The sequence below is a fragment of the Tamandua tetradactyla genome, chromosome 5, assembly GCF_023851605.1.
Source record: "Tamandua tetradactyla isolate mTamTet1 chromosome 5, mTamTet1.pri, whole genome shotgun sequence".
Taxonomy (NCBI): Eukaryota; Metazoa; Chordata; class Mammalia; order Pilosa; family Myrmecophagidae; genus Tamandua; species Tamandua tetradactyla.
Window position 1 is genome coordinate 164,440,551 of NC_135331.1, and position 26,509 is coordinate 164,467,059.

The window sequence follows — 26,509 nt, forward strand, 5'->3', positions numbered from 1 at the left end:
ATGAATGAAAGCATGAATGAAAATGCTACAAGGCAAAGAAAGATTATAGGAAAAAAAAATATTTACGTTGAAAAATTGTGTGATCAGCATTCTTTAAATGAATGTAAAAAGAAGTATAGCAGATTCTATTTATTTAAAGCAATCATAGAAGTAATCAATTCAAAATCATAGAAGTAATCAATTCAAACCCATGTCCTGCACCCAGGTTTGATTCCCAGTGCCTACCCATGTAAAAAAAAAAAATTATATATGCTACTGTATGCAAATAATGAGCCACAGCCAAAGTGAAACTATATTTGCATCATTCTCTCGAGCCCCAGAAAAACAAGAGTCAATCACTTACCCATAACAGACACTTTATCTATGACCAAAGATCCCACATAGCACAACTCCAAAGATATTATTCTTAAAATTATTGCTGCCCCATCCAATATATTTCTGTAAGAATACACATCTCTCCATTTGGATAAACCTTCTGTATAAACCTATTCCCCAGTCAAGATTTCATCTTGCACACAATTTAATCCCACCGATACTTCCAGTCTTATTTATACTTTTTTATAGAAACCCTCTAGGAAAACTTAACTCACAAATACCTTGCTCTCTGCCCCACTGTTCCCCCTGCCTAGTATGCCCTTATCTCACCTATTCAGATTCTACCAACTCTGGGAACCCAGCTCACAATTCACTGCCCTGATAAAATAAGAATTTTGTCTTAAGAACTTGGAATACTGCCTATACAACAAATACAGAACCAAGTCTGCAAACTGAAAAATTCCAGGAATGGTAGAAGGGCGTGGCTTTTGACATCTGCAATGTCCAAGTGTCTTCCAGCACTGTTTTAAAACTAAACAATACCAAAATATATGAGTAAATTGTGAAAAAGTAAATACTGTGGATAACAAATGTTGACGGATTAACTCATCAGGTGGCACCTGGATACTAAGATTGAATATTCCTCCACTTACCCAAATAATATTTTCCATCACTCATATGTTAGCTAATTCATAATTTACCATAATATAGCCAATGGAAACATTTTAAATAACCTTATTAGTTTAGCCAAATATCAATTAGAATAACTGAATTATTCAAGGAGCTTGTTTTCTCTTTTTTCTTCTGCTGATCAATGCCAAGTGCCTCAAACTGCCAAAAATAAATTAGAAAGACTTGAGGAGAGTTCTGAAGTTTATATTATTATGTTAAAATAAAATAAAAGATACCTTGGAGGTCACATGAATGCAATGTCATCATCTACAAGTAAATAAATTGAGAAGGGCAAGAAAATCCATCCAAAGTCACAAAAGCACCAAGAAATAGACAAACTGTATAAGAACTCTGGTAACTTTAATTGAGCCCAGTGTTCCTTTCAGTATACCACTCTTTAAACTATTATTAACATAAACAATACACTACTTCAAACAAATGATACATGGCATTCAAACACCATATAATTCCACTTTAACAGGTTTTCAAATTCAAAAAACTATCACAATTCTGTACTCTATAAAAAATTTCCAAGTTTGAAAATTAAAGACCTCGTTACTTCTTGATAACTTTGATAGTCTGCTTTCTTTGAAAAAAAAAAAAAACTTATTAGTGGGTGGGCAACAATGGCAGAGTTCTCACCTGCCATGACAGAGACTCGAGTTTGATTCCCAGTGTCTGCCCATGTTAAAAAAAAAAAAAGAAAAAAATTAACGAAACCAAAAACTGATTCTCTGATATCAATAAATTTAATTAACTTAAAAAAAATAAAACAAAACAAAAAAACAACCTATTAGTGGTAAATACAAATAAACTTTGGGCTATGACAAATCAATTAACCTAAAAGTGAACCAACATAAAAGTGATACTCTAACATAAAGGTGCTCTGTAACCATGATATATCTAGTTAAAAACAACTGGCAGTTGCACAATGAAGTATAAAATTTAAGAAACTACCTCCTGGACTTCCAAGAAGATGGTGGAATAAGATAAGCTGAGTTCACCCCTGCTCCAAGGGAGAACTAGAGAAGTGACAGAAAAAGACTGACAGTAGATCCAAGGTGTTAGAGAGGACCTTCTACACTATTTAGGGAAGTCCTGAATAAAAAAGCTGAGGAATTGAGACACAGAGGTGAGCTTAAGGTTGGTAACTTTGGTGTACCAGGACCAGCGGACTTGGCTGGAATTGCACAAGGTCTCTACCAACTCACCTGGCTCTGGCACTAGAGGGAGAGGTGGGCCTGAAGGGAAAAAAAAGACCCAACAGGGCCATCTGCTGGGAAAAAAAAACAGACAAGTGCAGTCTGGCAAACTGTCTAGCTACAAACAGATCCTCAAGTAGAGCTGAATCCCCTGCTTGGGGTCCAGGTCTTGGTTTGTCAGGGAATTCTAAAGATAATCAAATGCCTCAAAGCCAACAGAAAATCAAAAAGCATGTGAAGATGCAGGAACACACAGCTCAACCAAATGACTAAACTAAAACACCAGAGGAGAGACAGACTCTATAACAACTAATCAAAGATATTCATACAACTGTCCTTAATAAATTAAATGGGTTGGCTAAAGACATAAAGGACACCAACAAGACACTAGCAAAGCATAAAGAAGAATTTGAAAGAACATGTTGAAAAACAGATTTCACAGAGCTGAAAGAAACTGTAGAGGAAATTAAAAATAAACTAAAGACACAACAGCAGATATAAAGTGGCAGAACAAAGAGTAAGCAAACTAGAGAACAAGATAACTGAATTCAAACATGCAAAAGAACAAATGGCAAATAAAGACAGAAAAATGTGAATAGGCTCTCAGGAAAATGATGGACACATAAAGTGCACAAATATAAGAATCATCAGTGTCTCAGAAGAAGAGAAGAATAAAGGGCTAGGAAGATTAGCTGAGGAGATAAATGGGGGAAAACTGACTAACCCTTATTAAAAGACATAAACATGCAAATCAAAGAAGTCCAATGAACCCCAAATAGAACAAATTCAAACAGGCCAACTCCAAGACACATACTACTCAGCCTGTCAATTGCTGAAGAGAAGCAGAAAGGCCTGAAAGCAGCAAGAGAAAAGCGACTTACCACATACAAGAGAAACCATGTTGTGCCAGTTTGAAAGGATTTACGTACCCGAGAAAAGCCATGTTTTAATCCTCATCAATCTTGTGGGAACAACCATTTCTTTTAATACTTATTCAATAATGTAGGTTGAAAACTTGATTAGGTTATCTTCATGGAAACGTGGCTTACCAAATTGTAGACATCAACCTTTCATTATCTGGTTCATTCCAGGAGGGTCTTGATTACTTTACGGGAATCCTTTAAAACAGGAAGCATTTTGGAAAAGGCCTGAGATACTGAGAGAGCAGAGATGATGACAGAATGACGAGAGCCATGAAGCAGAGAGCCCACTCTGCCACAGACATTTGAAGATGAAGAAAGAATATGTCCCCAGGAGAGCTTCATAAAACAAGAAGCCTGAAGAGAAAGTTAGCAGATGCCATCATGTTCAGCACATGCCTTGCCAGTTGAGAGAGAAATCCTGAACTTCATCAGCATTTCCTGAGTGAAGGTAACCTCTTATTGGTGCCTTAATTTGGACATTTTTAAAGACTTGCTTTAATTGGGACACTTTTTTGGCCTTAGAATAGCAAACTAGCAACTTATTAAAGTCCCCTTTTTAAAGCCATTCCGTTTCTGGTATATTGCATTCCAGCAGCAAGCAAACTAGAACACACATAAAACTGAGTTCAGACTATTCAGTGGATATCCTGAAGGAAAGAAGGCAGTAGTATGATATATTTAAGATACTGAAAGAGAAAGACTTCAAGCCAAGAATTCTTAATCCAGCCAAATGGTCCTTCAAAAGTGAGGAAGAGATTAAAATTTTCACAGACAGAAAAAAGGCTGAGAGAATTTGTCAGTCTTTTGTTGAAAAGACTGGCCCTACAAGAAATACTAAAGGGAGTTTTGTTGCCTGAAATAAAGACAGGAGAAGAAAGTCTGGAGGATGGCACAGAAAGAGTACCAGCAAGGGTAACTAAAAGGATAAAAAAGGAAAAGAAAATATAAATCTGACAAATAAAAATCAAAAGATAAGATGGTAGATGCAAGAAATACCTTCACAGTAATAACTTTGAATGTTAACAGATTAAACTCACCAATTAAAAGATACAGATTGGCAGGAATGGCAGAAATTCGATCCACCTATACACTGTTTACAAGAGACCCAAGTATACAGAAAGACTGAAAGTGAAAGGATGGAAAAAGATGTCCCAAATATAAAGATATACTAATAGCAGACAAAACAGACTTTAAATGTAAAGATGTCATAAGAGACAAGGACGCTACAAATTAATAAAAGGGACAATCCACCAAGAAGAAATAACAAACATAAATCTGGCAAAACTGAAAGGAGCAACAGACATTTCAATAATAATAGTGAGAGACTTCAATATACCACTTTCCTCTACAGAAAGAACAATCAGACAGAGGATCTACAAGGAAATAGAAAAGTTAAACAATCTGATTAATGAATTAAGCCTGATAGACATATATATCATTATACCCCAAAACACCAGGATATACATTCTTCTCTAGCGCTCATGAAACATACTTCGGAATAGATCATATACTGGGGCATAAAACAAGTTTTTATATATTTAAAAAGACTGAAATTATTCAAAGTATTTTCTCTGATCACAATGGAATGAAGTGAGAAATCAGTAACTACCAAAGAACGAGAACTTTCACAAATATATGGGGATTAAATAAAACACTCTTAAACAATCAGTCAAAGAACATATTCCTGTTTCTCTAGGAATGAAACGTCTGGGGATGAATGAAAACGAGAATACAACATATCAGAACTTATGGGATATGGCAAATGCAGTGCTGAGAGGAATATTTACTGCCCTAAATGGCTATATTAAAAACGGAAAACAAAAAAATTGAGGATTTAATGGCTCACCAGGAAGAACTAAGTGAACTAACTCCAAAGCAAACAGAAGAGAAATAACAAAGATTAAAGCAGAAATAAATGAACTGAAGAGCCAAAAAACCAACAGAAACAATCAACAAAACCAAAAGTTCATTCTTTGAGAAAATCAATAAAATCAATGGACCAACAAAGAAAAAACAAAAGAGAGAATGCAAAGAAATAAAATCAGATATGAGGTGGAGAGTTATTCCATGGACTCTGAAGAAATTTTTTAAAAAATCAAAAGATACTGTGCTTGCTTCGGCGGCACATATACTAAAATTGGAACGATACAGAGAAGATTAGCATGGCCCCTGCGTAAGGATGACACGTAAATTCGTGAAGTGTTCCATATATTTTTTGGGGGGTCCAGAAAAAAAAAAATGAAAAGATACTATGAACAACTATATGCCACCAGACAAGACAATGCAGATAAAATGGAAAAATTCTAAGAAATACATGAACAAGCTTTTGGAATGTTTGATAAAAGTCCTCTGTGAAGCCATCTGGCCTTGGGGTTTTCTTTGTAGGAAGTAGGAAGATTTTTGATAACTGGATTGATCACAGGTGTTACTTTTAAATCAGACTCTTGAAATTTGCGCTTTATAACTTCTTACAGTTAAAATAAAGAACAAATAGAAAATACAGGGTTTTTTGCTTCTTCATAATGAGTCTGTTTAAATCTGAAAATGTTGTTCTGAGAACTGGGGACGTAAGTTGTTTTCTATTATCTGAAAATGTTGTGAGAACTTGGGACGTAAGTTGTTTTCTATTGGTTTCACACTGAACACGGCAAAAAGTATTGGGTATCTAAAGAGGAAGAAGATTGCTTTGTCTTGTAATTGTTACTGCTCTTTGATAACTCTTTTGTAAGTAAAACTCTAAAAACATGGAAGCGGCTATCCAACATTTTATATGTAATAATACATACTGATTATAGTAAATTAGAAAATACAGATAAGCAAATTGCTGGAAATTAAAAACCACATATAATCCTATCACCCAGAGGAGAAAAATCTGTTACCGGCCTATTGATATGGGTCCTTCTAATTTTCTTTTTCTTAGTCATATATAATATACAATAAGAGAATCATAAGTATATACTGTTTTGTAATAGGACCCTGTTTTGAAACTATTTTGTTTGAATATCATTCTTTTGTTTTAGGTGATTCCAAGCAACTGTTTAACAAAATATTTGTATAGCTCAAACAATAGATATATTTAATTGTATATATTATAAATTGCTGCATATAGAGTTATAGATTTGAGTTATCTGTTCTTAAAAAGTTCAAATATCGCCTGATTTTAATGTCTTTTCCCCCCTTTTCTAAGTACATATATCATGTAAGCTTATGAATCTGTTAATTAGCAATTATAATACTTCGCTTATTTACTTAATAGCTCCTAATAGGCAAAGATACTCTCTGTTGACTTTTTTGTAGGTTTTCTTGTTTACTGTCTCAGGAGCATGCAATTTTGTATACCCAGGTAAAAGCATTGAACAAAGGTATTCAATCCAGTTATCAAAAATCTTCCTACAAAGAAAAGCCCGAGGCCAGATGGCTTCACAGAGGAATTTTATCAAACATTTCAAAAAGAACACCAATCCTGCACTGTCATGGTTAGGGACAGGTGTCAACTTGGCCAAGTTATGGTACCTGTTCATCTGATTGGGCAAGCACTGGCCTGTCTGTTGCAATGAGGACATTTCATAGGATTAGGTCATGATCACGTCAGCTACATCCACAGCTGATTCCATTTGTAATCAGCCAAAGGGGAGTGTCTTCTGCAATTAGTGATGCTAAATCCAATCATGGGAAGCCTTTTAAGGAGGACTCAGAGGAGACAGGTTGCATTCCTGCTTTGGCTGGTGAGCCTCTCCTGTGGAGTTCATCCACGCCATCCATTGGAGTCATCGGCTTCGCAGCCTGCCCTGTGGATTTTGGACTCTGCATTCCTACGGTCACGTGAGACACTTTCATAAATTTTATATTTGCAAGTGTTCCCTGTTGATTCTGTTTCTCTAGAGAACCCTAACTAATACATCTTGGTACCAGGAGTGGTTCTTAAGGAACAGAATCTTAAAAATGGGTTTTTATGAATGGTTTTCTACTCTGACTGGGCTCAGAGACACTAAGGACTCTGATTTCCGTAATCAGAATGACACTCCCAATCCATGGACTGAGTTGGCAAAGGAGATAGTCAAAATATCATCATTCGATTCTCCTAATGCTTCGCTTGTATGAAGCCAGACTCTGGGGGATAATGTTTTTGACACCTTTACAGAGTTTTGTAGAAATAAGAGTTATAGAGATGTTGGTTGGTTGTTAGATACACTGTCTACATTAAAGGGTGAAAGGGATGGGCTTAAGGCTTCAAACAAGAAGCTTAAGTGCCATCTGAAAGATGTAGAGGTTTCTGAGTATCCTGAAGGAAAATTTTATTTCCTGTAGCCGTAGACTTGAGATCTCTGAAAATCAGACTCAGAATCTTATTGTTAGAGTAGCAACTTTACAACGTAAACTGAAATCTCAGTCTTGCATGGTGTCTGCCGTTAAAGTGAGGGCACTGATCAGAAAGGAGTGGGACCCTGAAAAACGGGATGGTGACATATGGATTGATAATGATGTTGGGGGTGAGGTTGAAACCCTAGACCATGCTGAGCCTTCTTTAGATAACCCTGTAATAGTCTGCCCTGAGGACATAGCTGCCCCACCTCCAGCCTGCCTTGAGGAATTGGCCACCCAACCTCCTCCTGAAGGGATTAGCCCTAGAGTTATTAATCCTGTTTCACCAGATGAAACTGCAAATGAAAGCACTGAAGCAAATGGCTTGGAAGATATTTCTAATTCTTTTCATGACCCACCCCCACCACCCCTCATTTCTTCTAGACCTATAACTAGACTAAAGTCCCAACAGGCCCCTAAAGGTGAGGTACAAAGTATCACACATGAGGAGGTACGTTATACTCCAAAAGAACTATGTGAGTTTTCCAATTTATATAGACAGAAATCAGGGGAATATGTGTGGCAATGGATTTTAAGAGTGTGGGTTAATTTTAAGATAGTGGGAGGAATATAAGGCTGGATCAGGCTGAATTTATTGATATGGGCCCACTAAGCAGAGATTCTGCATTCAGTGTTATAGCTAGAGCAGTTAGAAAAGGTGTTAACAGCTTGTTTGGGTGGTTGGTTGAAACATGGATCAAAAGGTGGCCAACATTACCTGAGGTTGAAATGCCAGAACTGCCCTGGTATAATGTAGATGAGGGGATCCAGAGGCTTAGAGAGATTGGAATGTTAGAGTGGATTTATCATGCAAAGCCTGCTCTTACACCCCAGGAATGTCCAGAAGATGCACCTTTTACCAGAACAGTGAGAAATAAGTTTGTGAGACTAGCACCATCATCCCTCAAGAGCTCTGTGGTTGCACTTCTCTGTAGGTCAGATATTACTGTAGGAACTGCTGTCACTGAGCTGGAATCCTTAAACACAATGGGGATGACAGGATCCCGAGTTGGCAGAACCCAGGTGGCAGCACTTAATCACCAAAGACAGGGTAGACATGGGTATTATAATAGACAACAAACTCAAAGGAGGCATCAAAATTATATGACACGCAGAGATTTGTGGCATTGGCTAGTAAATCATGGGGTGCCTAGAAATACAATAGAAGGGCAGTCTACTAAATTCTTGATGGAGCTGTATAAACAAAAGAGTTCTAGGTCAAGGAAACAGAAGTCTAACCTGAATTACAAAAACACAGAGTCACGGCCCCTTAATCAATTTCCAGACTTGGAACAGTTTACAGACCCTGAGCCCCTTGAATGAAGGGGAGGCCAGGTCCCTATGGGGAAGAAACCTGTTACACTGCCACAAATTTATACCGTTGACCTTCCTCTAAGTCTTCCCCAAGGAGACCGACGGCCTTTTACCAGGGTAACTGTGCATTGGGGAAAAGGAAATGATCAGATATTTCAGGGATTATTAGACACTGGTTCAGAAGTGACATTAATTCCAGGGGACCCAAAACGTCACTCTGGACCACCAGTCAGAGTGGGGGCTTATGGAGGCCAGGTGATCAATGGAGTTTTAGCTCAGGTCCGTCTCACAGTGGGTCCAGTGGGCCCCCGGACCCATCCTGTAGTTATTTCCCCAGTTCCAGAATGTATAATTGGCATAGACATACTGAGCAACTGGCAGAATCCCCACGTTGGTTCTCTAACTCGTGCAGTGAGGGCTATTATGGTGGGAAAGGCCAAGTGGAAGCCACTAGAACTGCCCCTACCAAGTAAAATAGTAAATCAAAAGTAATACCGTATTCCTGGAGGGATTGCAGAGATTACTGCCACTCTTAAGGACTTGAAAGATGCAGGGGTGGTGATTCCCACCACATCCCCATTCAACTCTCCTATTTGGCCTGTGCAGAAAACAGATGGGTCTTGGAGAATGACAGTGGATTATCGTAAACTCAACCAGGTGGTAACTCCAATTGCAGCTGCTGTTCCAGATGTAGTATCATTGCTTGAGCAAATCAATACATCCCCTGGTACCTGGTATGCAGCTATTGATCTGGCAAATGCTTTTTTCTCAATAGCTATTAGTAAGGACCACCAGAAACAGTTTGCTTTCAGCTGGCAAGGTCAGCAATATACTTTCACTGTCCTACCTCAGGGCTATATCAACTCTCCAGCCCTATGTCATAATCTTGTTCGCAGAGACCTTGATCGTTTCTGCCTCCCACAAGACATCACACTGGTCCATTATATTGATGATATCATGTTGATTGGACCTAGTGAGCAAGAAGTAGCAACTACTGTAGATTTACTGGTAAGGCATTTGCGTGTCAGAGGATGGGAGATAAATCCAACAAAAATACAGGGGCCTTCCACCTCAGTAAAATTTCTAGGTGTCCAGTGGTGTGGGGCATGTCGAGATATCCCTTCTAAGGTGAAGGATAAATTGCTGCATCTGGCCCCTCCCACAACCAAAAAAGAGGCACAACGCCTAGTTGGTCTTTTTGGATTTTGGCGACAACATATTCCTCATTTGGGTGTGCTACTCCGGCCCATTTATCTAGTGACCAGAAAAGCTGCTAATTTTGAGTGGGGACCTGAACAAGAGGAGGCTCTGCGACAGGTCCAGGCTGCTGGGCAAGCTGCTCTGCCACTTGGGCCATATGATCCAGCAGATCCAATGGTGCTGGAAGTGTCAGTGGCAAATAGAGATGCTGTCTGGAGCCTTTGTCAGGCCCCTATAGGAGAATCACAACACAGACCCTTAGGATTTTGGAGCAAAGCCTTACCATCTGCTGCAGATAACTACTCTCCTTTTGAGAAACAGCTTTTGGCCTGCTACTGGGCCTTAGCAGAGACTGAACGCTTAACCATGGGCCACCAAGTTACCATGAGACCTGAGTTGCCTATCATGAGTTGGGTGTTGTCTGACCCACCAAGCCATAAAGTTGGGCGTGCACAGCAGCACTCTATTGTAAAGTGGAAATGGTATATACGAGATAGAGCCAGAGCAGGTCCTGAAGGCACAAGTAAGTTACATGAAGAAGTGGCACAAATGCCCATGGTTTCCACTCCTGCTGCCACATTACCTTCTCTTTCCCAGACCAGAGCTATGGCCTCTTGGGGAGTTCCTTACAGTGAATTGACTGAGGAAGAGAAAACTCGGGCCTGGTTTACAGATGGTTCAGCACGATATGCAGGTACCACCTGAAAGTGGACAGCTGCAGCATTACAACCCCTTTCTGGGGTGTCCTTGAAGGACAGTGGTGAGGGGAAATCCTCCCAGTGGGCAGAACTTCGAGCCGTGCACCTGGTTGTTCATTTTGCTTGGAAGGAAAACTGGCCAGAGGTGCGTTTGTATACTGACTCATGGGCTGTTGCTAATGGTTTGGCTGGATGGTCAGGGACTTGGAAAGACCATAATTGGAAAATTGGTGACAAAGAGGTCTGGGGAAGAAGTATGTGGATAGACCTTTCTGAGTGGGCTAAAAACATGAAGATATTTGTGTCCCATGTGAATGCACACCAGAGGGTGACTTCAGCAGAGGAAGATTTTAATAATCAAGTGGATAAGATGACCCGTTCTATGGATACCAGTCAGCCTCGTTCCCCAGCAACTCCTGTTATTGCCCAATGGGCTCATGAACAAAGTGGTCATGGTGGTAGGGATGGAGGTTATGCATGGGCTCAGCAACATGGACTTCCACTCACCAAGGCTGACCTGGCTACAGCCACTGCTGAGTGCCCAATCTGCCAGCAGCAGAGACCCACACTCAACCCCCGATATGGCACCATTCCCCGAGGTGACCAGCCAGCTACATGGTGGCAGGTTGATTACATTGGACCACTCCCTTCATGGAAGGGGCAGCGATTTGTTCTAACTGGAATAGACACATACTCTGGATATGGGTTTGCTTTCCCTGCACGCAATGCTTCTGCCAAAACTACTATCCGTGGGCTTACAGAAGGCCTTATCCATCGTCATGGTATTTCACATAGCATTGCTTCGGATCAAGGAACACACTTCACAGCAAATGAAGTGCGGGAATGGGCACATGCTCATGGAATTCTCTGGTCTTACCATGTTCCCCATCATCCAGAAGCAGCTGGATTGATAGAACAGTGGAATGGCCTTTTGAAAACTCAATTACGGTGCCAACTAGGTGGCAAAAACTTGAAAGGCTGGGGTAATGTTCTCCAGGAAGCTGTGTATGCTCTGAATCAGCGTCCGCTGTATGGTGCTGTTTCTCCCATAGCCAGGATCCATGGGTCCAGGAACCAAGGGGTGGAAATGGGTGTGGTGCCACTCACTATTACTCTTAGTGATCCACTAGGAAAATTTTTGCTTCCTGTCCCTGCTACCCTGAGTTCTGCTGGTCTACAGGTTTTAGTTCCAAAACGGGGTGTGCTTTCTCCAGGAGAAACAACAGTGATACCACTGAACTGGAAGTTAAGATTGCCACCTGGCCACTTTGGGCTACTTATGCCTCTGGATCAACACACCAAGAAGGGGATTACATTATTGTCTGGGGTAACTGACCCTGACTATCAGAACGAAGTAGGACTGCAACTACATAATGGAGCTAAAGAAGAGTTTTCTTGGAATATAGGAGATCCCCTGGGGCGTCTATTAGTACTACCATGCCCTGTGATCAAAATCAATGGGAAACTGCAACAACACAATCCAGGCAGGACCACTAATGGCTCTGAGACTTCAGGAATGAAGGTTTGGGTCACCCCACCAGGCAAAGAACCACGGCCAGCTGAAGTGCTTGCTGAGGGGAAAGGGAACATGGAATGGGTAGTGGAAGAAGGTAGTGATAAATATGAACTTCGACCACGTGATCAGTTACAGAAACGAGGACTGTAATGCTGTTTTGTTTGTGTTATACTATTTAAGTTGTAAGATATCAAGTTTAAGAATGAATGTTGCCCAAGGATTTGCACGCTATTCTGGAGAGATTTAATGTGTTTCCAGTTATATGCAGGACAGTTGAGTATTGTCAGGTAAAAGAAAAAATGTGTGCTTATTTGTTTTCATTTGGAAATTAAGTATGGTCTAAGGTGATATATATATATATATATATATATATATATATATATATATATATATATATATATATATATATATATGTGCCAAGTTGACAAGGGGTGGACTGTCATGGTTAGGGACAGGTGTCAACTTGGCCAAGTTATGGTATCTGTTCATCTGATTGGGCAAGCGCTGGCCTGTCTGTTGCAATGAGGACATTTCATAGGATTAGGTCATGATCACGTCAGCTACATCCACAGCTGATTCCATTTGTAATCAGCCAAAGGGGAGTGTCTTCTGCAATTAGTGATGCTAAATCCAATCATGGGAAGCCTTTTAAGGAGGACTCAGAGGAGACAGGTTGCATTCCTGCTTTGGCTGGTGAGCCTCTCCTGTGGAGTTCATCCAGGCCATCCATTGGCGTCATCGGCTTCGCAGCCTGCCCTGTGGATTTTGGACTCTGCGTTCCTACGGTCACGTGAGACACTTTCATAAATTTTATATTTGCAAGTATTCCCTGTTGATTCTGTTTCTCTAGAGAACCCTAACTAATACATGCACCAACTCTTTCAAGGAAACCTACGAAAAAGGAACACTACCTAACTTATTGTATGACGCTAACATAACTCTAATATCAAAACCAGATAAAGGCACTATAAGAAAGAAAAATACATGCCAATCTCCCTAATGAATATAGATGCAAAAATCCTCAACAAAATGCTAGCAAACTGAACCTAACAATGTATTAAAAGAATTAAACACCAGGCCAAGTGGGATTTATACAGGAATTCAAGGGTAGTTCAACACAAGAAAATCAATCAATGTAATTCAGCACATTAACAAATCGAAAGGGAAAAATTAGAATTATCTCAACAGATATTTTAAAAAGCATTCAACAACATTCAGCTTCCTTTTCTGATAAAAGCACTATAAAAGGTAGGAATCGAAGGAAACTTCCTCAATATCATAAAGAGCATATATGAAAAAACCCATAGCTTGCTCATCATACTCAACGGACAGCAACTGTAAGCCTTCCCCTAAGATTGGTAACGAGACAAGGATGCCCTATCACCACTATTACTGAACATTCTACTAGAAGTTCTAGCTTGAACAGTCAGGCAAGAAAAAGAAATAAAAGGTATCCAAATCAGAAAGGAAGAAGTACAATTCATTACTTACAGATGGCATGATAGATACTAGGAAAATCCTGAGGTATCTATGAAAAAGTTTCTAGAGCTAATAAATTCAGCAAAGTGGCAGGATAGAAGAATAATGCATAAAAATCAGTAATGTTTCTATACACAAGCAATAATCTAACTGAAGAGACAATTAAGAAAAAAATTCCATTCAACGTACCAACTGAAAGAATCAAGTATCTAGGAAGGAAGTGAACTAGGGATGTAAAGGCCCTGTACCCAGAAAACTACATAACATTGCTAAGAGAAACCAAAGAAGATTTAAATAGGTGGAAAGGCATTCCCTGCTCATGAATGGGAAAGTTAAATGTAGTTAAGATGTTAATTCTACCCAAATTGGTCTACAGATTCAACACAATACCAATAAAAATTCCCACAACCTACTTTAAACATTCGGAAATTTAGTTATCAAATTCATTTTGAAGGGAAAGAGACCTTGCATAGCCAAAAATATACTTAAAAGGGAAGAGCAAAGTAGGAAGTTGAATACTTCCTGATGTTAAAGCTCATTTATTACAAAGCCATAGTGGTCAAAATCAGCATGGTACTAGCACAAAGATAGAAGTACTGATCAATGGAATAGAATTAAGAGTGCGGACATAGACCACCAAATCTATCATGAATTGATTTTTGACAAGGTTCCCACATCCAGTGAACTGGGACAGAATAGTCTTATCAATAAATGGGCAAGGGAGAACTGGGTATCAACAGCCAAAAGAATAAATGAGGACCCTTAATTTACACCCTATACAAAAATTAACTCAAAGTGGATCAAACACCTAAATACAAGAGCCAGTACCATAAAACTCCTAGAAGAAAATAAAGGAAAACAACTTCAAGACCTAGTAATAGAAGGTAGCTTCCTAAACTTTGCACCCAAAGCACAAGTGATGAAAGAAAAAACTAAATCAATGGGAACTCCTCAAAATCAAATTATTCTGTACTTCAAAGGACTTTGTCAAAAAGGTGAAGAGGCAGCCAACTCAATGGGAGAAAATATTTGGAAATCACACATCGGATAAAGATTTGATATCCTGTATACATAAAGAAATCATACAACTCAACAACAAAAGAACAACCAAATTATAAAATGGGCTAAAGATTAAATAGATATTTTTCTACTGAACAAATACAGATGACTAAAAGGCACATGAAGAGATGTTCATTTTCATTAGCTATAAGTGAAATACAGATCAAGACTACAATGAGATACCACTCACACCTATAAGAATGGCTATTACTAAACAAAAATGAAAACACAAATGCTGGAGAGGATGTGGAGAAATTGGAACAATTATGCAATGCTGGTGGGAATGTATAATGGTATAGTCACTATGGAAGACATTTTGGTGAGTCTTCAGAAAACTAATTACTGAGTTGCCCTATGATACAGCACTTCCACTACTTAGAGATAAAAATGAAGCCAATCAGGTGGGGACTAAGGTATATCATATAATAGGGGTAAACGATGACATTGTTGATATTTAGAATTTTGCTTACTGTATGAGACCAAATGAAGAGAGGTTTAGGTTGTCTAAAATCTAAATTTTCTGTAGCACATACTCTAACTCAACCTGCCTGGATAATTCATTTAAGCAACCCAACATATGAGCCCAAAAAAGGAATGAGGGCTTGTAATTCTGTATAACTTAATGTAATACCTGGATACATCCCAGAGTATGGTAAGCAAATAACTTGAAAGTATTGTCAAAGTTCCTTGAGGGACGGGACAGAAAATACACTACTATTAAGTTTTACTAACAGGGAAACCACTGATACAGTCTCAAACATTGAGACTTGGGAACACCCAAGTCAACATGCAAGTCCTTGATCTTGAGGTTTGCTCTTGTGAAGTCTATGTTTCTAGCAGAGAAGCTAAGTCTAACTGTAGTTATGCCAAGAGTTAGTTACAGAAAACCTCCTTTGTTTCTCAGATGCGGTCTCTCTTTCTGTCTCTAAGCACAAATCTGCAAGTAAAATCATTACCCTTCCCCTATGTGGGACATGACAGCCAGTAGCAAAAATCTCCCTGACAATATGGGACATGACTCCCAGGGATGAGCCTGACTCTGGCACCATGGTATTGACAACACCTTCCTGACCAAAAGGGGGAAAATGAAATGCATCAAAATAAGGTCTAAGTGGCTAAGAAAGTTCAAATAGAGTTGTGTGTGTGTGTGTGTGTATATATATATATATACACACATAACTCTATATAACTCTCTTTATATATATATTTCACAATAAAAAAAAAATTCAAGGGGACTTTCAGGGAAGATGATGGAATAGGGAGTTTCAGAACTCAGTCCTCCCACCAAAAATAACTATGAAACAGGAGGAACTATCCGAACTAACTATTTTGAACTCCAAAGACCAGAAGAAAAATCACAGTATCCCGTGAAGAGGAGGAGGAGGAAGAAGCTGATCAATTACAGTAAATAATGTAAACTGCTCTCTCCACATGACAGCTAGCAATGTGGTGACCTGACTCTTGCAGTGGGTCCCTAGTAGCTACTGGTGACAAAAGACATAAAAATCCTCTTTACCCAAGAACAGCAGTGGGCATGGCTGATCTCTGATCATAGCTCTTGATTAGCTAAGTAGGATCGCTGGTTTCCAGCTGTTCTAGTTTGCTAGCTGCCAGAATACAACACACCAGAGATAATTGGCTTTTTAAAAAGAGGATTTATTTCATTAGTTCTTCAGAGGAAAGGCAGCTAACTTCCATCTGACGTTCTTTCCTACATGGGAAAGCTCAGGGTAATCTCTGCTGGCCTTCTCTCCAGGCCTCTGGGTTCCAACAACTTTTCCCGGAGTGATTCCTTTCTGCATCTCCAAAGGCCTGGGCTGAGCTGTGAGTGCTGAGATGAGGTATGCTGAGCTGCTTGGGCTGTGCTACGCTGGGCTCTCTCATTTAAGCACAAGCCAATTAAGTCAAACGTCATTCACTGGAGCAGGCACACCTCCTAGCCGACTGCAGATGTAATTAGCAATAGATGAGGTTCACATACCACTGGCTTATGTCCACAGCAAGAAGAGTAGGTGTCTTCACCTGGCCAAGATGACAACTGAATTTAACTACCATACCAGCTCTGAGGGCAGATACTGTTTCAACCCATCCATTCTAGAAAAGGCAGCAGCACCCACTGTTTCAACCTTGTCCCAGTAAAGAATATGGCAGACATTATTTTACCCTCCCCAGACAGGAACAGAGACAGAGGATATTTAAAGAGAGAGTGACTGCTTGGGGGTATGGGGAACAGTTAGCTGAAGGGCTGCATTTGCAAGGCAGGCCAGGAAAGCTCAGCCTCTCCCCAGGGCACTTTGGAGACACTGAGTGCTACCTTCATGGGTTCGGAGGCCTGATTTGGCTGGGAAAAAAATCTGACTTGAGAAAGTCCTCTGTAGGGTGACCTTCTTTCCATAATTTCTCCTCCAGGCAAAATCAGTGTGAGACAATGAAAGGAGTGGAAAACACTATAGAGGCTTGTGTATGAGACAAAGGCTTACCAGTACAAAATAGCTAAGAGAAGGTCTGTCTGTCTCCTGGGAAACAGAGGGGAAAATGCCCAGGACAAGACAGAGGCCCAGTAAGACAAGGAAAACCTGGACAATACATTTGCCTTGGGCAGACCTTTTGTCTTAGCACCAGCTGGTTACAAAACCAAGAAACAGACATCCCAGGGAGAATAATTCCACACTGTGCAACAAGAGTACAAGATAAACAAAGAAACAGAAATCATGGCCCATCCAAAGGAAGAGGATAAAAATACAGAACACCAATAAAGAAGATGAGAATATGGACAGAATGACAAAGGCCTTGTGCTGGTTTGAAAGGAAGTATGCCCCTTAGAAAAGCCATGTTTTAATCAAAATCCCATTTCATAAAGGTTGAATAATCCCTACTGAATACTGTATGTTTGAAGCTGTAATCAGATCATTTCCCTGGATGATGTGATTTAGTCAAGAGTGGTTGTTAAGCTGGATAAGGTGATGACATGTCTCCACCCATTTGGGTGGGTCTTAATTGGTTTATTGGAGTCCTATAAAAGAGGAAACATTTTGGAGAATGGGAGATTCAGAGAGAGCAGAGAATGCTGTAGCACCATGAAGTGGAGTCCACAAGCCAGCGACCTTTGTATATGAAGAAGGAAAACGCCTCCCGGGGAGCTTCATGAAACCAGAAGCCAGGAGAGAAGAAGCTAGAGCAGATGACGCCATGTTCGTCATGTGTCCTTCCAGATGAGAGAGGAACCTTGACCGTGTTCACCACATGCCTTTCCAGATGAGAGAGAAACTTTGACTATGCTCACTATGTGTCCTTCCACTGAAGAGAAAAACCCTGAACTTCATCAGCCTTCTTGAACCAAGGTATCTTTCCCTGGATGCCTTTGATTGGACATTTCTATAGACTTGTAATTGGGACATTTTCTCGGCCTTAGAACTGTAAACTAGCAAGTCATTAAATTCCCCTTTTTAAAAGGCTTTCCGTTTCTGGTATATTGCAGTCCAGCAGCTAGCAAACTAGAACAGGCCTTTAAAAATGACTTTTTATGCTCAGGAAGGAATGAGATCATCAACATGATAAGATAAACAGCTACTGAAAAACTCTCTTCACAGTGATTCACCAAAATAAAGGACAATTCACACCTGTTCAGAACTCTGGAGGAAAGTAAAAATAGAAGAAGAATCCCATAAATGCTGAAATGGAGGAACAAAAAGAAATCAGATAGGAAACTTCCATCCTAGACCAACCGATCCTCTCCCCTCCCCCTCACTTGGTCTCACACAGCGTGGGAAGTGGTGAGAAGTAGCAGCCAGGATCCCTCCCATTTTTCACCAGGGATACAGACTATAAAATCTCTCAGAGCAGTTAGAGATCCCTAGCCAAATCCAGACACTGAGACCTAAGCCCACAGGGACCCATAGCAGGTCTTAAATCATGGGGGAGGGTGGAATACAAAAGGGTAATAAGGAAAAGTTCTAAAATGGAGGATCAGGGAAGGATCTACAAAATCTTCCCTAAAGGCAGCAAGTAGTCAGGCAGTAACTATTCAAATAAACTGACTGGGGACCTGGGGGACAGGGAAGGACATTTCAAGGCCCAGGTCTGTGAGGTATGAAGAGTCTGAGAAAACAGGGGTAGAGACCCATCCCTTACTCTTGCAGAAAACGCAGAGACATGGGGGAGGGGGAGGTGTCTGCAGACTGGGGCAACTGGGCGACTCCCCCACCACAGGTAAAATGGGGGGCACAACCCCATAGTCAGATTTTGGCCAGTGAAGTGAGAACATAGGAAATCTTGCAACTCTAGTCCCACCCAGTCAGACACTGCCAGGGTTCTAGGGGGAAAACAGCTTCTGGGGAAGATTAAGTCACTGAATGGTGCCATCTGCTGGGCAGGCTAGAAAGTGAAGGGGAACTACAGGGCTTTTCAGAGCCTCTGTAGACCCTTTTCCAGGCCCATTGGAGCTGGTGGACACCTCCTGCAAAGTACTCACCCTGATTTGGCTGAGAAATACACATGACCTAACTGCAAAGCAGTGCCCTAATACAAAACCAGGTAACAACTAAACCCTAACAAAGAGAGAAAAATCAACTTTCAGAATAGACCCACCAAGACAATCAGATGACCAGATACCAGCAAAAAAATTATAGGGCATACTAAAACTCAAGACGAAATGGCCCAGTCAAACGAACAGATCAAAGAGTTGGAGGAGATATAGAATCTGAAACAACTAATCAAAGATGTGCAAACAAATTTCATGAATCAAAGAAATGAAAGAAAATGTGTATAAAGAGATAAAAGGATATTAAGAAGACACTAGAAGAGTATTAAGGAGAATCTGAAAGAATACATAAAAAATAGATATTATGTGGAAAAAAACACTGTAGGTGAAATTAAAAATATACTGGAGACAAACAATAGCAGATTTGAAGAGGCAGAAGAAAAAAATCAGAGAGCTAGAAGACAGACCGACCAAATTTGAACAGACAAAAGAATAAACGGAGAAAAGAATGGAAATTTTGAGTAGGGTCTAAGGGAAATGACTGACAAAACAAAGCACACAAATATACACATCATGGATGTCCCAGAAGGAGAAGAGAAGGGAAAAGGGATAGGAAAAATACTTAGAGAAATAATGGCTGAAAATTTCCCAACCTTTATAGAAGACATTAATATGCAAATTCAAGAAGCCAAATGTACTACAAACAGAATAAATTTGAACAGACCCACTCCAAGACACATCATAATCAGACTGTCAAATGCCATACAGAAGGAAAAAATTCTGAAAGCAACAAGGGAAGCCAAATAAGACTAAATGTGGATTTCCCATCAGATACCATGGGAAATGAGAAGGCAGCAGTATGATATATTTAAGATACTGAAAGAGAAAAACTGCCAGCCAAGAATTCTCTATCTGACAAAGCTGTCCTTCAAAAATGAGGAAGAGTTTAAAATATTCACAGATAAACAGAAGCTGAGAGTGTTCATTAATAAAGAGACTGGCCCTACAAGAACTACTAAAGGGAGTCCTACTGGATGAAAAGAAAGACAACAGGAAGAGGTCTGGAGGAAGATACAGAATTGAAGAATATTCATAATGGTAGCTTAATAGATAAGAAAACAGAAAAAATAGATGTGACAAAATAGATGTGTCAAAGGGTAAAATGGTTGAATCAAGAATTGCCTTTAAAGTAATAACTGGATATCAACGGAATAAACTCCCCAATCAAAATGCACAGATTGGCAGAATGGATTTAAAAATATGATCTCTTTATAGGCTGTTTACAAGAGACTCATCTTCTTAGACCTAAAGAGGCAAACAGGCTGAAAGTGAAAGGAAAGAAAAAGATATTTCACACTAGTAAAATTTTAAAAAAAGGAAAGGAAAGCTGGGGTAACTATACTATTCTCAAACAAAAGAAACTTTAGATATAAAAATGTTGTAAGAGATAAAGAAGGACATTATATAGAAATAAAAGGGGGAGGGTGGGCAACGGTGGCTCAGAGGCAGAATTTTCACCTGCCATGCCAGAGACTCAGGTTTGATTCCCGGAAACTGCCCATGTCAAAAAAAAAAGAAGGAAGGAAGAAAGAAAAGGGGCAATTCAAGAAGAAGAAATAACAACCATAAATACCTACGTTCCTAATCAAGTTGCCCCTGAGTATACAGGAAAACACTGGCAAAACTGAACGGAGTAAAAGATGAGTCTGAAAAGATAGTGGGAAGGTGCATGAGTAGTTCAGCGTAGAATGCTCATGTTTCATACGGGAGACCTGGGTTCGATTCTTAGACCATGTACCCCCCAAAATAACAGATATTGGGGGACTTGAACAAACCACTCTCTCGAACAGACAGAACAACTAAACAGAGGATCAAGAAAGAAACATAGAATCAAAACAAAATGATAAATGAACTGGACCTAACAGACATATATAGAACACCGCATCCCAAAGCAGCAGGATACACATTCTTCTCAAGTGCTCATGGAACATTCTCAAGGATAGACCACATGCTGGACCAAAAACCAGGTCTTAATAAATTTAAAAATATTGAAATTATACAAAGTACTTTCTCTGATCATAATGGAAGGAAACTGGAAATCAATAAAAGAAAACCAGATAATATACAAATATATGAAGTTTAAAGAACACACCCTTAAACAATCAGTGGGTCAAAGGAGAAATTGCAAGAAAAATTAGGAAATATCTTGAGATGAATGAAAATGAGAACACAATGTGTCAAAACTAATGGAGTGCAGTGAAGGCAGTGTTGAGAGAGAAATTTATAACCCTGAACACATGAAAAAGGAGGAAAGAGCTAAAATCAATAGCCTAACTGAATAACTGGGGAAAGAACAGCAAACTAATCCCAAAGCAAGCAAAAGGAAAGAAATAACAAAGATTAGAGGAGAAATTAATGAAATGGAGACTAAAAAACAACAATAGAGAGAATAAATAAAACCAGAAGTTCATTCTTTGAGAAGATCAATAAAATCGACAAATCCTTAGACTGACAGACGAAAAGAGACACACTGCAAATAAATAAAATCAGAAATGAGGGGGCATGACCATGATTGCTGAAGATATAAAAATGATCATAAGTGGTCACTATGAACAAACGCTTGCCAACAAGCTAGACAACTTAGATGAAATGGACAACTTCCTAGAAACACACAACCAACCTACACTGACTTGAAAAGAAACAAGAGACCTCAAAAAATCAATCACAAGTAAGAAAGAAAATCAGTCACCAAAAATCTGCCAACAAAGAAAAGCCCCAGACCAGACGGCTTCACAGGTGAGTTTTTTTTTTTTTTATTAATTAAAAAAAGAATTAACAAAACAATTAGAAATCATTCCAATCTACATGTACAATCAGTAATTCTTAATAACATCACATAGTTGCATATTCATCATTTCTTAGTACATTTGCATCGATTTAGAAAAAGAAATAAAAAGACAACAGAATAAGAATTAAAACAATAATAGAAAGAAAAAAACAAAAAAAACAAAAACAAAAAACCTATACCTCACATGCAGCTTCATTCAGCGTTTTAACATAATTGCATTACAATTGGGTAGTATTGTGCTGTCCATTTCTGAGTTTTTATATCCAGTCCCGTTGTACAGTCTGTATCCCTTCAGCTCCAATTATCCCTTCTCTCTTTTTTTTTTTTTTTTAATTAACGGAAAAAAAGAAATTAACCCAACATTTAGAGATCATACCATTCTACATTTGCAATCATTAATCCTTAACATCATCACATAGATGCATGATCATCATTTCTTAGTACATCTGCATTGGTTTAGAACAACTAGCAACATAACCGAAAAAGATATAGAATGTTAATATAGAGAAAAAAATAAAAGTAATAATAGTAAAATCAAAACAAAACAAAACAAAACAAAACAAAAACCTATAGCTCAGATGCAGCTTCATTCAGTGTTTTAACATGATTACTTTACCATTAGGTATTATTGTGCTGTCCATTTTTGAGTTTTTGTATCTAGTCCTGTTGCACAGTCTGTATCCCTTCAGCTTCAATTACCCATTGTCTTACCCTGTTTCTAACTCCTGCTGAACTCTGTTACCAATGACATATTTCAAGTTTATTCTCGAATGTCCGTTCACATCAGTGGGACCATACAGTATTTGTCCTTTAGTTTTTGACTGGATTCACTCAGCATAATATTCTCTAGGTCCATCCATGTTATTACATGGTTCATAAGTTTATCTTGTCTTAAAGCTGCATAATATTCCATCGTATGTATATACCACAGTTTGTTTAGCCACTCTTCTGTTGATGGAGATTTTGGCTGTTTCCATCTCTTTGCAATTGTAAATAATGCTGCTATAAACATTGGTGTGCAAATGTCCGTTTGTGTCATTGCCCTTAAGTCCTTTGAGTAGATACCTAGCAATGGTATTGCTGGGTCGTATGGCAATTCTATATTCAGCTTTTTGAGGAACTGCCAAACTGCCTTCCACAGTGGTTGCACCCTTTGACATTCCCACCAACAGTGGATAAGTGTGCCTCTTTCTCCGCATCCTCTCCAGCACTTGTTATTTTCTGTTTTGTTGATAATGGCCATTCTGGTGGGTGTGAGATGATATCTCATTGTGGTTCTGATTTGCATTTCTCTAATGGCCAGGGACATTGAGCATCTCTTCATGTGCCTCTTGGCCATCCGTATTTCCTCTTCTGAGAGGTGTCTGTTCAAGTCTTTTTCCCATTTTGTAATTGGGTTGGCTGTCTTTTTGTTGTTGAGTTGAACAATCTCTTTATAAATTCTGGATACTAGACCTTTATCTGATATATCATTTCCAAATATTGTCTCCCATTGTGAAGGCTGTCTTTCTACTTTCTTGATGAAGTTCTTTGATGCACAAAAGTGTTTAATTTTGAGGAGTTCCCATTTATTTATTTCCTTCTTCAGTGCTCTTGCTTTAGGTTTAAGGTCCATAAAACCGCCTCCAGTTGTAAGATCCATAAGATATCTCCCAACATTTTCCTCTAACTGTTTTATGGTCTTAGACCTAATGTTTAGATCTTTGATCCATTTTGAGTTAACTTTTGTATAGGGTGTGAGAGATGGGTCTTCTTTCATTCTTTTGCATATGGATATCCAGTTCTCTAGGCACCATTTATTGAAGAGACTGCTCTGTCCCAGGTGAGTTGGCTTGACTGCCTTATCAAAGATCAAATGTCCATAGATGAGAGGGTCTATATCTGAGCACTCTATTCGATTCCATTGGTCGATATATCTATCTTTATGCCAATACCATGCTGTTTTGACCACTGTGGCTTCATAATATGCCTTAAAGTCAGGCAGAGCGAGACCTCCAGCTTCGTTTTTTTTTCCTCAAGATGTTTTTAGCAATTCGGGGCACCCTGCCCTTCCAGATAAATTTGCTTATTGGTTTTTCTATTTCTGAAAAATAAGTTGTTGGGATTTTGATTGGTATTGCATTGAATCTGTAGATCAGTTTAGGTAGGATTCACATCTTAACTATATTTAGTCTTCCAATCCATGAACACGGTATGCCCTTCCATCTATTTAGGTCTTCTGTGATTTCTTTTAGCAGTTTTTTGTAGTTTTCTTTATATAGGTTTTTTGTCTCTTTAGTTAAATTTATTCCTAGGTATTTTATTCTTTTAGTTGCAATTGTAAATGGGATTCGTTTCTTGATTTCCCCCTCCGCTTGTTCATTACTAGTGTATAGAAATGCTACAGATTTTTGAATGTTGATCTTGTAACCTGCTACTTTGCTGTACTCATTTATTAGCTCTAGTAGTTTTGTTGTGGATTTTTCCGGGTTTTCGACGTATAGTATCATATCGTCTGCAAACAGTGAGAGTTTTACTTCTTCCTTTCCAATTTTGATGCCTTGTATTTCTTTTTCTTGTCTAATTGCTCTGGCTAGAACCTCCAACACAATGTTGAATAATAGTGGTGATAGTGGACATCCTTGTCTTGTTCCTGATCTTAGGGGGAAAGTTTTCAATTTTTCCCCATTGAGGATGATATTAGCTGTGGGTTTTTCATATATTCCCTCTATCATTTTAAGGAAGTTCCCTTGTATTCCTATCTTTTGAAGTGTTTTCAACAGGAAAGGATGTTGAATCTTGTCAAATGCCTTCTCTGCATCAATTGAGATGATCATGTGATTTTTCTGCTTTGATTTGTTGATATGGTGTATTACATTAATTGATTTTCTTATGTTGAACCATCCTTGCATACCTGGGATGAATCCTACTTGGTCATGATGTATAATTCTTTTAATGTGTTGTTGGATATGATTTGCTAGAATTTTATTGAGGATTTTTACATCTACATTCATTAGAGAGATTGGCCTGTAGTTTTCTTTTTTTGTAATATCTTTGCCTGATTTTGGTATGAGGGCGATGTTGGCTTCATAGAATGAATTAGGTAGTTTTCCCTCCGCTTCGATTTTTTTGAAGAGTTTGAGGAGAGTTGGTACTAATTCTTTCTGGAATGTTTGATAGAATTCACATGTGAAGCCGTCTGGTCCTGGACTTTTCTTTTTAGGAAGCTTTTGAATGACTGCTTCAATTTCTTTACTTGTGATTGGTTTCTTGAGGTCATCTATGTCTTCTTGAGTCAAAGTTGGTTGTTCATGTCTTTCCAGGAACCCGTCCATTTCATCTAAATTGTTGTGTTTATTAGTGTAAAGTTGTTCATAGTATCCTGTTATTACCTCCTTTATTTCTGTGAGGTCAGTACTTATGTCTCCTCTTCCATTTCTGATCTTATTTATTTGCATCCTCTCTCTTCTTCTTTTTGTCAATCTTGATAGGGGCCCATCAATCTTATTGATTTTCTCATAGAACCAACTTCTGGTCTTATTGATTTTCTCTACTGTTTTCATATTTTCAATTTCATTTATTTCTGCTCTGATCTTTGTTATTTCTTTCCTTTTGCTTGCTTTGGGATTAGTTTGCTGTTCTTTCTCCAGTTCTTCCAATTGAACAGTTAATTCCTGCATTTTTGCCTTTTCTTCTTTTCTGATATAGGCATTTAGGGCAATAAATTTCCCTCTTAGCACTGCCTTTGCTGCATCCCATAAGTTTTGATATGTTGTGTTTTCATTTTCATTTGCCTCGAGGTATTTACTAATTTCTCTTGCAATTTCTTCTTTGACCCACTCGTTGTTTAAGAGTGTGTTTGTTGAGCCTCCATGTATTTGTGAATTTTCTGGCATTCTGCCTATTATTGATTTCCAACTTCATTCCTTTATGATCCGAGAAAGTGTTGTGTATGATTTCAATCTTTTTAAATTTGTTAAGACTTGCTTTGTGACCCAGCATATGGTCTATCTTTGAGAATGATCCATGAGCACCTGAGAAAAAGGTGTATCCTGCTGTTGTGGGATGTAATGTCCTATAAATGTCTGTTAAGTCTAGCTCCTTTATAGTAATATTCAGATTCTCTATTTCTTTATTGATCCTCTGTCTAGATGTTCTGTCCATTGATGAAAGTGGTGAATTGAAGTCTCCAACTATTATGTTATTTGTGTCTATTTCCCTTTTTAGTGTTTGCAGTGTATTCCTCACGTATTTTGGGGCATTCTGGTTCGGTGCATAAATATTTATGATTGTTATGTCTTCTTGTTTAATTGTTCCTTTTATTAGTATATAGTGTCCTTCTTTGTCTCTTTTAACTGTTTTACATTTGAAGTCTAACTTGTTGGATATTAGTATAGCCACTCCTGCTATTTTCTGGTTGTTATTTGCATGAAATATCTTTTCCCAACCTTTCACTTTCAAC

The 26,509-nt window shown here is 38.8% G+C and overlaps 1 protein-coding gene and 1 non-coding gene across 13 annotated transcripts in view; one reads left to right on the plus strand and one right to left on the minus strand.

Annotated features, from left to right (window-relative positions):
* The window catches only part of ATG5 (autophagy related 5), a 336,061-nt gene that overhangs the window by 293,062 nt on the left and 16,490 nt on the right, over positions 1-26,509 (minus strand). Inside the window, exon 1 of one of the 12 annotated variants that reach the window (XM_077162534.1) lies at positions 646-710. The exons of the other annotated variants lie outside the window; for them this stretch is intronic. The gene's annotated coding sequence lies outside the window, so the exon portion shown is untranslated. Of the gene's footprint in view, positions 1-645; positions 711-26,509 lie in introns of those variants that run through there. 12 annotated transcript variants of the gene reach the window in all.
* Positions 5,220-5,326, plus strand: LOC143685250 (U6 spliceosomal RNA). Its single transcript, XR_013176499.1, has one exon. It is a non-coding gene; the product is annotated as a U6 spliceosomal RNA (small nuclear RNA).